The 12,879-nt window shown below is 41.7% G+C and overlaps 1 protein-coding gene across 1 annotated transcript in view; it reads left to right on the forward strand.

Annotated features, from left to right (window-relative positions):
* LOC115201562 (zinc finger matrin-type protein 4) overlaps positions 1-12,879 on the forward strand; it is a 113,108-nt gene that overhangs the window by 21,363 nt on the left and 78,866 nt on the right. The gene's annotated exons all lie outside the window — the stretch shown is intronic.

Below are 12,879 nucleotides of genomic sequence, written 5' to 3' on the forward strand. Positions count from 1 at the left end.
GGCAGATTCCCGGTCGGAATATTATCGCTTCTCTACGAGATAAATTGCATAAATATTGGTTTTAAACAGCGGTTGACATGCTTCGAAGTACGGTAATGGAATATTTCGAAATTTTTTGTCATATTTTGCGTCATGCTCGTGGCCGAGATTTAGCGTTGGGATAGTGTCTAGAACGCACGAACAAAACGTCGCTGTTTGGATATAACGATGGATTATTTGGGACCAAACCTACATTTGTTATTGAAGTAGAAGTCCTGGCAGTGTATTCTGATGAAGAACAAGCAAGGTAAGAACATTTTTCTTATAGGAAATGTGATTTTGGTGAAGGCTACACTGGGTGGGTGTCTAAATAGCTAGCCCTGTAACGCCGGGCTATGTACTTACATTATTGCAAAATGTGCTTCATCCGAAAAGCTATTTTAAAATCGGACATATCGAGTGCATAGAGGAGTTCTGTATCTATAATTCTTAAAATAATTGTTATGCTTTTTGTGAACGTTTATCGTGAGTAATTTAGTAAAATCACCGGAAGTGTTCGGTGGGAATGCTAGTTCTGAACGTCACATGCTAATGTAAAAAGCTGGTTTTTGATATAAATATGAACTTGATTGAACAGACATGCATGTATTGTATAACACAATGTCCTAGGTGTGTCATCTGATGAAGATCATCAAAGGTTAGTGCTGCATTTAGATATGGTTTGGGTTTATGTGACATGATATGCTAGCTTGAAAAATGGCTGTGTGATTATTCCTGGCTGGGTACTCTGCTGACATAATCTAATGTTTTGCTTTCGCTGTAAAGCCTTTTTGAAATCGGACAGTTTGGTTAGATAAAGGAGAGTCTTGTCTTTAAATAGCTGTAACATAGTCATATGTTTGAAAAGTGTAAGTTTTCGGATTTAGAGGAGTTTGAATTTCGCGCCCCGCCCATCATTGGATATTGGAGCAGACGTTCCGCTAGCGGAACGTGTAGATGTAAGAGGCTAAGTTGCATTCGTTGCGTGGATGCACTGCATTTCCACGTTAGGCCAAATATTAGACATTTCATTAGGCTATATTGTGCATAGAATCTCAGTGTTTCCCAAACTTAAACTTATTAATTGTTTTCACAGCACTGTGTTTTGAATTCCGATCGCATTGAACAGGGCAGCTCATTCATTCGCAGTGGTTACTCACGGCTGGCGAATTCTAGGAGTTCACGTCCTTCCAAGCAAGCTGTCCTTATGGTTCGCATGCAATTACAAATAGAACAATATCCAGCGTGTGTCCGAACCGGAGATTTCCTTCCGATAGTAATCCTTCACAGAGTTTTTTTACTTGATTGTAGTGGCTTCCTTTCCTCTTGACCATAGCCACTGCCCAAGCCTGAAGCGGGGTTGTTTGGTACGCATACAGTCCACACTCAAGGTTTCCAAACAGCCAAACATTCAATGTGATCCAGGGATATGGTGCAACAACATTTTTTATTCTTCTTATATCTAACAGGAAAATGATTATCCAATCAACTTAAAACATAGATTACTTGATATGGAAAATACATAATATGACCTCTTTGTATGTCTGTATGTCTGTATGGTCAAAAAACTATACCGCTCCCGCGTCTAGCAAGGACTCCTCCCCCCGAAGGCCCAACTTCCTGCCTTTATCCTAACACACTTACCACAGTACAATGAATGGGCAAGAGGGGGGGCCAAAAACTAAGTTACACTAACAACAAATGAATATATCTCAATCAGGTAAATATAAATCATAAAGGTACCTAATATTTCATCATATACATTCATATTTAATATATTTACACAAATATACATGGAGCTCTGTATGTTCTGTCTTTTATACAAATATGTCCGAATCGGCTCTAACACACTGTGTTCTTGGGGACCTTTAATGCTGCAGAATTTTTTTGCTACCCTTCCCCAGATCTGTTTCTCGACACAATCCTGTCTCTGAGCTCTACGGACAATTCCTTCGACCTCATGGCTTGGTTTTTGCTCTGACATGCACTGTCAACTGTAGGACCTTATATAGACAGGTGTGTGCCTTTCCAAATCATGTGTAACAATTGAATTTAACACAGGTTGACTCCAATCAAGTTGTAGAAACATCTTAAGGATGATCAATGGCAAAGATTTATAAAAACCTGTTTTCACTTTGTCATTATGGGGTATTGTCTGTACATTGATGAGGAAAAACATGAATTTAATGTGGGAAAAAGGCTGTAACGCAACAAAATGGGGAAATGGGGAAGGGGTCTGAATACTTTCCGAATGCACTGTATGTCAATATAGATGTGTTATTGTGATAATATCGCTGTTATATTAATAATAGGGTGCACATACACACACACACTTACACACACACTAATTGTAAGCAGACATAACTTTTGAGCAGAAGCAGAGCGCTAACGCTGTGATTGTTTGTGTGTGTGCGTGTGCGTGTGGTGGGTGTGTGTGACCATCATTACTCTATCTCTCAGTGATGTAACTATTTTTACCCAGCAGCTCTCACACTGAACCACAAGGCTAACAAGGAGTTTTATTCTCATACTTGCACAGTGTGATACATAGTGTGATCTTGATGTATGAGGGTAGTCTGTGCACGTGTGTGAATAATGTGCGTATAATAATTGGCTGTGTGTATTGTAACCAGGGCGTAAGTGTAACAGTAACTAGGTCTGAGAGGAAGTGACATCACCGGTGTTGTTTTTTGCCACCTCTCTTTCTGTTGACTTGTGGGACGGCTTTATAGAAGTGTATCCAATGATTTCTTTCAGTCATGTTTTGAAACTTTTGCAAATAGCTCCAAGATAACAATTACAAAAAACAGTAATTAAATGGTGATAAGCAAAACAACTTTGTTCTTTTTAAAAGTAGCCAAATTCATAACATACAATTAGTAATGGATTTCTTTAAAGGGTTAATCCGCAGTTGAAACATTAACAAAGTGCCACCCCACCTCTGTTTTGGTAAAATACTGGGGGATGGGCCTGGAGAAATTCATGGACAGAGCTATGGATGCAAGGACTGACCATCCAAGATATCAAAATGATAGTTTAAGCATTTCTTTAGGCTACATGCAGTGTTAGTTTACATTTACAATGTTTAGAAACATTGGAGTAAAACAAGCTAATATTTTGGGTTCTGATGGGGTACGACAATTGTACTAAGCTCATGAGGCATTGTAAATATAAGATATATTCTTCAATAATAATCAGTGGGTATATGCAGTGCCTTCAGAAAGTATTCATACCCCTTGACTTATTCCAAATTTTTCCTGAATTCAAAATTGATTAAATATAGATGTTTCTCACCCATCTACGCACAATACACCATAATGGCAGAGTGAAAACATGTTTTTAGAAATGTTTGTATATTTATTGAATGAATATCTAATTTACAGAAGTTTTTACACCTCTTTTCTATGACACTCTAAATTGAGCTCAGGTGCATCCAGTTTCCGTCGATCATCCTTGAGATGTCACTACAACTTGATTGGAGTCCACTTGTGACCAATTCAATTGTTTGGACATGATTTATAAAGAAACACAGCTGTCTATATTTAAGTCTTTATTGTCACATACACCAGACAGGTGCAGTGAAATGTGTTGTTTTATAGGGTCAGCCAGAGTAGTACAGGGCCCCTGGTGCAAAGTAGGGTTAGGTGCCTTACTCAAGGGCACATCAGTAAATGTTTTACCTCGTTGGCTCAGGTATTCGAACCAGCAACCATTCGGTTACTGGCTCAACACTTTAACCGCTAAGCTACCTGCCGCCCATAAGGTCCCTCAGTTGAGAGTGCATGTCAGAGCAGAAACTATACCAAGAAGTCCAAGGAACTGTCTGGACTGTCTATAGCCGAGATAGAATTGTGATGAGGCATATATCTTTAGAAGGGTATAAAACTATTTCTAGAGTGTTGAAAGTTTCCAAGAGCACAATGGTCTCCAAAAATATGTATCTATCCAGACTCTGCCTGGATCTGACCAAACTGAGCAACCTTGGTCAGGGAGGTGACCAAGAACCCAATGATCACTCTGACATGAGATACAAATGTAACTATTTGGCCTGAATGCAAAGCGCTATGTCTGGAGAAAACCAGGCACAGCTCATCACCCATCTAACACCATATCTACCGTGAAACATGGGGGTGGCAGCATCAGGCAATGGGGACTGGGAGACTGGTAAGGATAGAGTGAACAATGACTGGAGCCAAACGGACGACTGTGTGATCACGCTGTCCGCAGCCGATGTGAGCAAGACCTTTAAACAGGTCAACATTCACAAGGCCGCAGGACCAGATGGAATAACAGGATGTGTACTGCGAGCATGCGCTGACCAACTGGCAAGTGTCTTCACTGAAATGTTCAACCCCTCCCTGTCTGAGTCTGTAATACCAACATGTTTCAAGCAGACCACCATAGTCCCTGTGCCCAAGAACACTAAGGTAACCTGCCTAAATGACTACCGACCCGTAGCACTCATGTCTGTAGCCATGAAGTGCTTTGAAAGGCTGGTCATGGCTCACATCAACACTATCATCCCAGAAACCCTAGACCCACTCCAATGTGCATACCGCCCTAACAGATCTACAGATGATGCAGTCTCTATTGCACTCCACACTGCCCTTTCACATCAGGACAAAAGGAACACCTATGTGAGAATGCTATTCACTGACTACAGCTCAGCGTTCAACACCATAGTGCCCTCAAAGCTCATCACTAAGCTAAGGACCATGGGACTAAACACCACCCTCTGCAACTGGATCCTGGACTTCCTGACGGGCCTCCCCCAGGTGGTAAGGGTAGGTAACAACACGTCTGCCACGCTGATCCTTAACACGTGGTCCCCTCGGGTGCGTGCTCAGTCCCCTCCTGTACCATCATTAAGTTTGCTGACAAAACAACAGTGGTAGGCCTGATCACCGACAATGACGAGACAGCCTATTGGGAGGAGGTAAGAGACCTGGCCGTGTGGTGCCAGCACAACAACCTCTTCCTCAACGTGATCAAGACAAAGGAGATGATTGTGGACTACAGGAAAAGAAGGGCCGAGGACGCTCCCATTCACATCGACGGGGCTGTAGTGGAGCAGGTTGAGAGCTTCAAGTTCCTTGGTGTCCACATCACCAACAAACTAACATGGTCCACTTACACCAAGACGGTCATGAAGAGGGCACGACAAAACCTATTTCCCCTCAGGAGACTGAAAGGATTTGGCATGAGTCCTCAGATCCTCAAAAGGTTCTACAGCTGCAACCTCGAGAGCATCCTGACTGGTTGCATCACTGCCTGGTATGGCAACTGCTCGGCCTCCGACTGCAAAGCACTACAGAGGGTAGTGCGTACGGCCCAGTACATCACTGGGGCCAAGCTTCCTGCTGTCCAGGACCTCTATACCAGGCGGTGTCAGAGGAAGGCCCTAAAAATTGTCTAGTTCTCCAGCCACCCTAGTCATAGACTGTTCTCTCTGCTACCGCATGGCAAGAAGTATCGGAGTACCAGGTCAGGTCCAAGAGGCTTCTAAACAGCTTCTACCCCAAAGCCATAAGTCTCCTGAACATCTAATCAAATGGCTACCCAGACTATTTGCATTGCCCCCCCCCCCCTTGTATTTTACACTGCTGCTACTCTCTGTTATTATCTATGCGTAGTCACTTTAATAACATTACCTACATGTACATTTTACCTCAATTACCTCGACTAACTCTTGCCCCCGCACATTGACTCTGTACCAATACCCCCTGTGTCACATCTTCTCCTGCTCCTCCCCTTCGCCATACAACGTCGCCGGAATACTAACCACCGGTCCTGGGATTCATCATTACGCACAGATTATGCTCATCATTACTCTCACCTATTAATCATTATGATTCACATCTGGACTTCATTACCTTCATCATTCCCTTCCCTTTATATGTCACACGCTTATGTTCATTCACTAGTTGGTATTGTTTTTGTTTACCGGGTTGTAGCCACATGGAATTGTCTCGTTCCTGATTTTGTTGTTTTATTAAACGTTTCACCTGCACCTGCTTCCAGACTCACAGCTCCATTATTACACCCTGTATATAGCCTCACAATTATTTTACATTTATTTTTTGTTTTTTTTAACGGCATTGTTGGTTAGGGCTTGTAATTAAGCATTTCACTGTAAGGTCTACACCTGTTGTATTCGGTGCATGTGATATACAATTTGATTTGATTTGAAATACAGGCAAATCCTTGATGAGAACCTGCTTCAGAGTGCAAGTGACCTTAGACTGGTGCAAAGATTTACAGTTCCAGTCAAAAGTTTGGACACACCTACTCATTCAATGTTTTTTCTTTATTTTTACTGTTTCCTACATTGTAGAATAACAGTGAAGACATCAAAACTAAGAAATAACACATATGGAATCATGTAGTAACCAAAAAAGTGTTAAACAAAACAAAATATATTTAATATTTGAGATTCTTCAGAGTAGCCACCCTTTGCCTTGATGACAGCTTTGCACACTCTTGGCATTCTCTCAACCAGCTTCATGACAAATGCTTTTCCAACAGTCTTGAAGGAGTTCCCACATATGCTGAGCACTTGTTGGTTGCTTTTCCTTCACTCTGCATTCCAACTCATCCCAAACCATCTCATTTGGGTTGAGGTCAGGTGATTGTGGAGGCCAGGTCATCTGATGCAGCACTCCATCACTCTCCTTCTTGGTCAAATAGCCCTTACACAGTTTTTAACACTTTTTTGGTTACTACATGATTCCATATGTGTTATTTCATAGTTTTGATGTCTTCACTATTATTCTACAATCTAGAAAATTGTAAAAATAATGAAAAACCCTTGAATGAGAAGGAGTGTCCAAACTTTTGACTGGTACTGTATGTTCCAACAGAACAAGGACCCCAAGCATACAGCCTAAGCAATGCTGGAATGGCTTCAGAACAACAATGTGAAAGTCTTTGCTCTAGCGGCTAGAGCATTGGGCCAGTAACCAAACGTTTTTTAGCACTACACAGCTGATTCAAATGATCAACTACTGATCAAGCTTTGATCATTTGAATCAGATGCGTAGAAAACTAAATATGCACCCCTTGGCGTACCTAGGACCGAGTTTGGGAAACGCTGCATTATGGGGTATTGTGTGTATTTCACAGCAAAATGTGAAATAAGTCAAGGGGTATGAATAATTTCTGTAGGGACTGTATCATACAAAAATGGATGTAGCAACTGCAGATTGCCCCTTTAAGGCATTATAAATGTTGTTTATTTCTCTCATTACTCCTACCATTAGAAAGGCCTCTTAGTCCCATTGCACACATATAAAAGCATGCAGAAATGCGAGGACACACACACACACACACACACACACACACACACTCTCTCTTCAACAGTGATGGAGAGAAGAGGGGAGGCAGAGGAGAGGATGGAGGGATGTTTAAAGAGAGAAAAGAAGGAGGAGAGAGGACTTTGATAGAAAACCTCCAGGCTTCACTCTCTCTCTCTCTCGCTCTCTATCTCTCACTCTCTCTCGCATGCTCTCTCTCTCTCTCTATCTCTCGCTCTCTATCTCTCGCTCTCTATCTCTCACTCTCTCTCGCATGCTCTCTCTCTCACTCTCGCTCTCTCTCTCTCTCTCTCTCTCCCTCTTACAGCTAAGTCTCTGAATGTTGCTAGGGACATTGTTTTGTATTGGAGGCTATACTGAGTTCTTCGTCTTTCAAAAAATTTGTGCAGTCCACTTTTTAACGTGCAATACTTTTTCAATTCAGGGTATTACCTCACCTAGATAAGCACCCCATGTCCTACATAATTTTTTGGTGGTATCTGCAAACTTGAATTTTCCATTTTTCAGGGTCACAAAGTGAACAAGTTTGGGAACCACTGTTTGCAATGATATGGCCAGTACAGTATTTCAAACCATTTAAGGTGAAAAGTAGTTTTGTACTACAGTACAGATACTGAGTGTGTGAACCTCCCCAGAGGAATGAAGCAGCGTATCTCAACACTGCTTCTTCTACCCTGGGTAGCCACTTACTGTTATTAATATGAAATATGAAATATTTAATATCTATTAATATTTAAATGTGGTGAAAAAAAGACCCAAACTTTTACCATTTATCAGACAAAACAAAAGGGACATCCAGTGTGCATGTGTGTGCATGTGTCTGCCTGCCTTTGTGTGCTTGCGTGCGAGTGTGTGTGACGGTTTAGTCAGGGGTTAATCTGTTGGTGTGGTCTTGAAACAGAATACTATTATAGTCCATTCAGTTTCCAGATGCCCAAGGCCCCAGGCCCCAGGCCCAAGGCCCCAGGTGGACGTCTCATCTTCCGCTGCTCTTTTAGTTGTTATTTAACCAATTCATTGAGCAATCTTCGCTGATGGTGCGACAATTAGCATGCACAGTGCCTTCGGAAAGTATTCAGACCCCTTGACTTTTCCCACATTTTGTTACATTACAGCAGTAGTCTAAAATGGATGAATTTTTTTTGGTCATCATCAATGTACACACAGAAACCCAAAATGACAAAGTGAAAACAGGTTTTTAGATTTTGCTCATTTAAAAATAAATAAAATGGAAATACCTTATTTACATAAGTATTCAGACCCTTTGCTATGAGATCAGGTGCATCTTGATTCTATTGATCATCCTTGAGATGTTTTTGCAATTTGATTGGAATCCACCTGTGGTAAATTAAATTGATTGAACGTGATTTGGGAAGGCACACGCCTGTCTATATAAGGTCCCACAGTTGACAGTGCTTGTCAGAGCAAAAACCAAGACATGAGGTCGTAGGAATTGTTTGTGGAGCTCCGAGACAGGATTTCAATTTTTTTTATTTAATCTTTATTTAACTAGGCAAGTCAGTTAAGAACAAATTATTATTTACAATGACGGCCTACCAAAAGGCCTCCTGCGGGGACGGGGGCTGGGATAAAAAAATAAATAAAATATAGGACAAAACACACATCACGACAAGAGAGACAACACAACACTACATAAAGAGAAACCTAAGTCTTGGAGGATTGTGTTGAGGCACAGATCTGGGGAGTTTCTGCAGCATTGAAGGTCCCCAGGAACACAGTGGACTCCATCATTCTTAAATGGAAGAAGTATGGAATCACCAAGACTCTTCCTAGAGCTGGCCGCCCGGCCAAATTGAGCAATTGGGGGAGAAGGGCCTTGGTCAAGGAGATGACCAAGAACCCAATGGTCACTCTAATAGAGCTCCAGAGTTCCTCTGTGGAGATGGGAGAACCTTCCAGAAGCACTCCACTAATCATACCTTTATGGTAGAGTGGCCAGACGGAAGCCACTCCTCAGTAAAAGGCACATGACAGCCCGCTTGCGCTGGTCTGATGAAACCAAGATTGAACTATTTTGCCTGAATGCCAAGCGTCACCTTTGGAGGAAACCTGGCATCATCCCTACGGTGAAGCATGGTGGTGGCAGCATTATGCTGTGGGGATGCTTCAGAGCGCTCAGGACCTCAGACTGGGGCGAAGGTTCACCTTCCAACAAGACAACGACCCTAAGCACACAGCCAAGACAACACAAGAGTGGCTTTGGGACAAGTCTATGAATGTCCTTGAGTGTCCCAGCCAGAGCCCAGACTTGAACCTGATCTAACATCTCTGGAGAGACCTGAAAATAGCTGTGCAGTGATGCTCCCCATCCAACCTGACAGAGATTGAGAGGATCTGCAGAGAAGAATGGGAGAAATTCCCCAAACACAGGTGTGCCAAGCTTGTAGTGTCATACCCAAGAAGACTCAAGGCTTCTGCCAAAGGTGCTTCAACAAAGTACTGAGTAAAGGGTCTGAATACTTATGTAAATGTGTGTGGATTGCGGGGAATTGTGTGTGGATTGATGTGGGAAATAAAACTATTCTATCCATTTTAGAATAAGGCTGTAACGTAAAAAAATGTGGAAAAAGTCAAAGGGTCGTATTACTTTCCGAAGGCACTGTATTTAGCTCATTTATGTTGTTTAACCTATTTAAAGAATTTGTGATTGTATGGCGTCATCCGACATTCCTGCTAGTGTTCTGTTTCTCTCACTAGCTATCTAACGATTCTTTCTCTCTCACCCGCCCTCTCTCTCCCCTCCTTCTCTGTCTCTCTCCCCTTCCCACCCTTTCTCTCCCCCCTCCCTCCCTCTCTGTCTCTCTCCCCTTCCCACCCTTTCTCTCCCTCCCTCCCTCCCTCCCTCCCTCCCTCCCTCTCTCTTTCTGTCTCTCTCTCTGTCTCTCTCCCCCCTCTCTCTCCCACTATCTAGTCATTCATCTCGTCACAGATTGCCTTCATAAATGAGTCAGTCTACCCAGACAGAGCTCCATGCAACATGTTATACCCACAGGGGGAGTTGAGATATTTTGGCAGATGATGAAGTTTGTGACGTCATCTTAATTAACGAAGAGATGAAATGATAATGTTTAATTTGCAGGTCGGTTGGTTCTTGCCTGTCAATCGAGAGTCAATGTAAGTTATTTAACTACAGAATATGAGAGATGCTTTGATTGGCCTGTATTCTGTCAGGAGTAGAATGATGCTTGTCATTGTTTTCAACTTCACCTCGCTCACCTTCACCTCTCTCATAAGTGTTTCCATCACTACGTTACTGCATCTCGTCAATGGAGCAAACAATTATCATTTGGATCAAAAAGATGCTGACTTAAGTGACTTTCCCTCTGTCTCTTTCTGGTGGAAGCAATGTTCCGAACGTTGCAGGTAGAAATGTTATGTATAGAACTGACATGTCTACCTCATGTCCTATTCTAAAGTACATGACAGAGAATGTATGTTCTAAACAGCATCTATCTAAACATAGACCCCCCCCCCCCCAATACCTTGGAGTGCTGTAGCTAAGCGTTAATGAGTCGACCAAGTTCAATTAGATAATGAGGATCTATTTTATTCTCTTCGATTCTATTCTTACGAGCTGCTTTAGATTATGAGATTGTCCACTCTACTGTGATGAGAGCTAAGAGAAGTGAAGGGTTAATTGTTTGTGTATGTGTGTGTGCGTGTGTCTGTGCAGCAGCTAGTTGTGCATTGAGGCTGAGTGTGTGTACCAGAAGTCCCCACAAGAGTAGTAAACTGACAAAAAATTTGACCAACTGGGGACATTTTGTTGGTCGCCACAAGGTCAAATGCTATTTCTGGGTTAAGGTTAGGGTTAGGGTAGGGTTAGGGTTAGGGGTTAGGGAAAATAGGATTTTGAATGGGACCAAATTGTGTGTCCCCACGAGGTTAGTTGTACAAGGCTGTGTGTGTGTGTGCGTGTGCGTGCGTGTGTGTGTGCAGCAGCTAGTTGTGCATTGAGGCTGAGTGTGTGTATGTGTGTGTGTGTGTGTGTGTGTGTGTGTGTGTGTGTGTGTGTGTGTGTGTGTGTGTATTCTCTGTCTTTCTCCGTTCCCTACATACAGTTAGACTAGTGCCTGTCTCAGTCTTTGTCTCTAATGGCACCCTATTCCCTATGTTGTGTGACACCCTATTCCCTATGCTGTTTGATACCCTATTCCCTATGCAGTGCACTATACGGGTGTAATTTGATTAGAGTCATTATAAGGGGAATAAGGGTGTAATTTGAGTCACTATAAGGGGAATAGGGGTGTAATTTGATTAGAGTCACTATAAGGGGAATAAGGGTGTAATTTGATTAGAGTCACTATAAGGGGGAATAGGGGTGTAATTTGATTAGAGTCACTATAAGGGGGAATAAGGGTGTAATTTGATTAGAGTCACAATAAGGGGGAATAGGGGTGTAATTTGATTAGAGTCATTATAAGGGGAATAAGGGTGTAATTTGATTAGAGTCACTATAAGGGGAATAAGGGTGTAATTTGATTAGAGTCATTATAAGGGGAATAAGGGTGTAATTTGATTAGAGTCACTATAAGGGGAATAGGGGTGTAATTTGATTAGAGTCACTATAAGGGGAATAAGGGTGTAATTTGATTAGAGTCACTATAAGGGGGAATAAGGGTGTAATTTGATTAGAGTCACTATAAGGGGGAATAGGGGTGTAATTTGATTAGAGTCACTATAAGGGGGAATAAGGGTGTAATTTGATTAGAGTCACAATAAGGGGGAATAGGGGTGTAATTTGATTAGAGTCATTATAAGGGGAATAAGGGTGTAATTTGATTAGAGTCACTATAAGGGGAATAAGGGTGTAATTTGATTAGAGTCATTATAAGGGGAATAAGGGTGTAATTTGATTAGAGTCACTATAAGGGGAATAAGGGTGTAATTTGATTAGAGTCATTATAAGGGGAATAAGGGTGTAATTTGATTAGAGTCACTATAAGGGGAATAAGGGTGTAATTTGATTAGAGTCACTATAAGGGGAATAAGGGTGTAATTTGATTAGAGTCACTATAAGGGGAATAAGGGTGTAATTTGATTAGAGTCACTATAAGGGGAATAAGGGTGTAATTTGATTAGAGTCACTATAAGGGGAATAAGGGTGTAATTTGATTAGAGTCACTATAAGGGGGAATAAGGGTGTAATTTGATTAGAGTCACTATAAGGGGGAATAGGGGTGTAATTTGATTAGAGTCACTATAAGGGGAATAAGGGTGTAATTTGATTAGAGTCACTATAAGGGGGAATAAGGGTGTAATTTGATTAAAGTCACTATAAGGGGGAATAGGGGTGTAATTTGATTAGAGTCACTATAAGGGGAATAAGGGTGTAATTTGATTAGAGTCATTATAAGGGGAATAAGGGTGTAATTTGATTAGAGTCACTATAAGGGGAATAAGGGTGTAATTTGATTAGAGTCATTATAAGGGGAATAAGGGTGTAATTTGATTAGAGTCACTATAAGGGGAATAAGGGTGTAATTTGATTAGAGTCATTATAAGGGGAATAAGGGTGTAATTTGAT

Source organism: Salmo trutta, chromosome 10 (genome assembly GCF_901001165.1).
Source record: "Salmo trutta chromosome 10, fSalTru1.1, whole genome shotgun sequence".
Lineage (NCBI taxonomy): Eukaryota > Metazoa > Chordata > Actinopteri > Salmoniformes > Salmonidae > Salmo > Salmo trutta.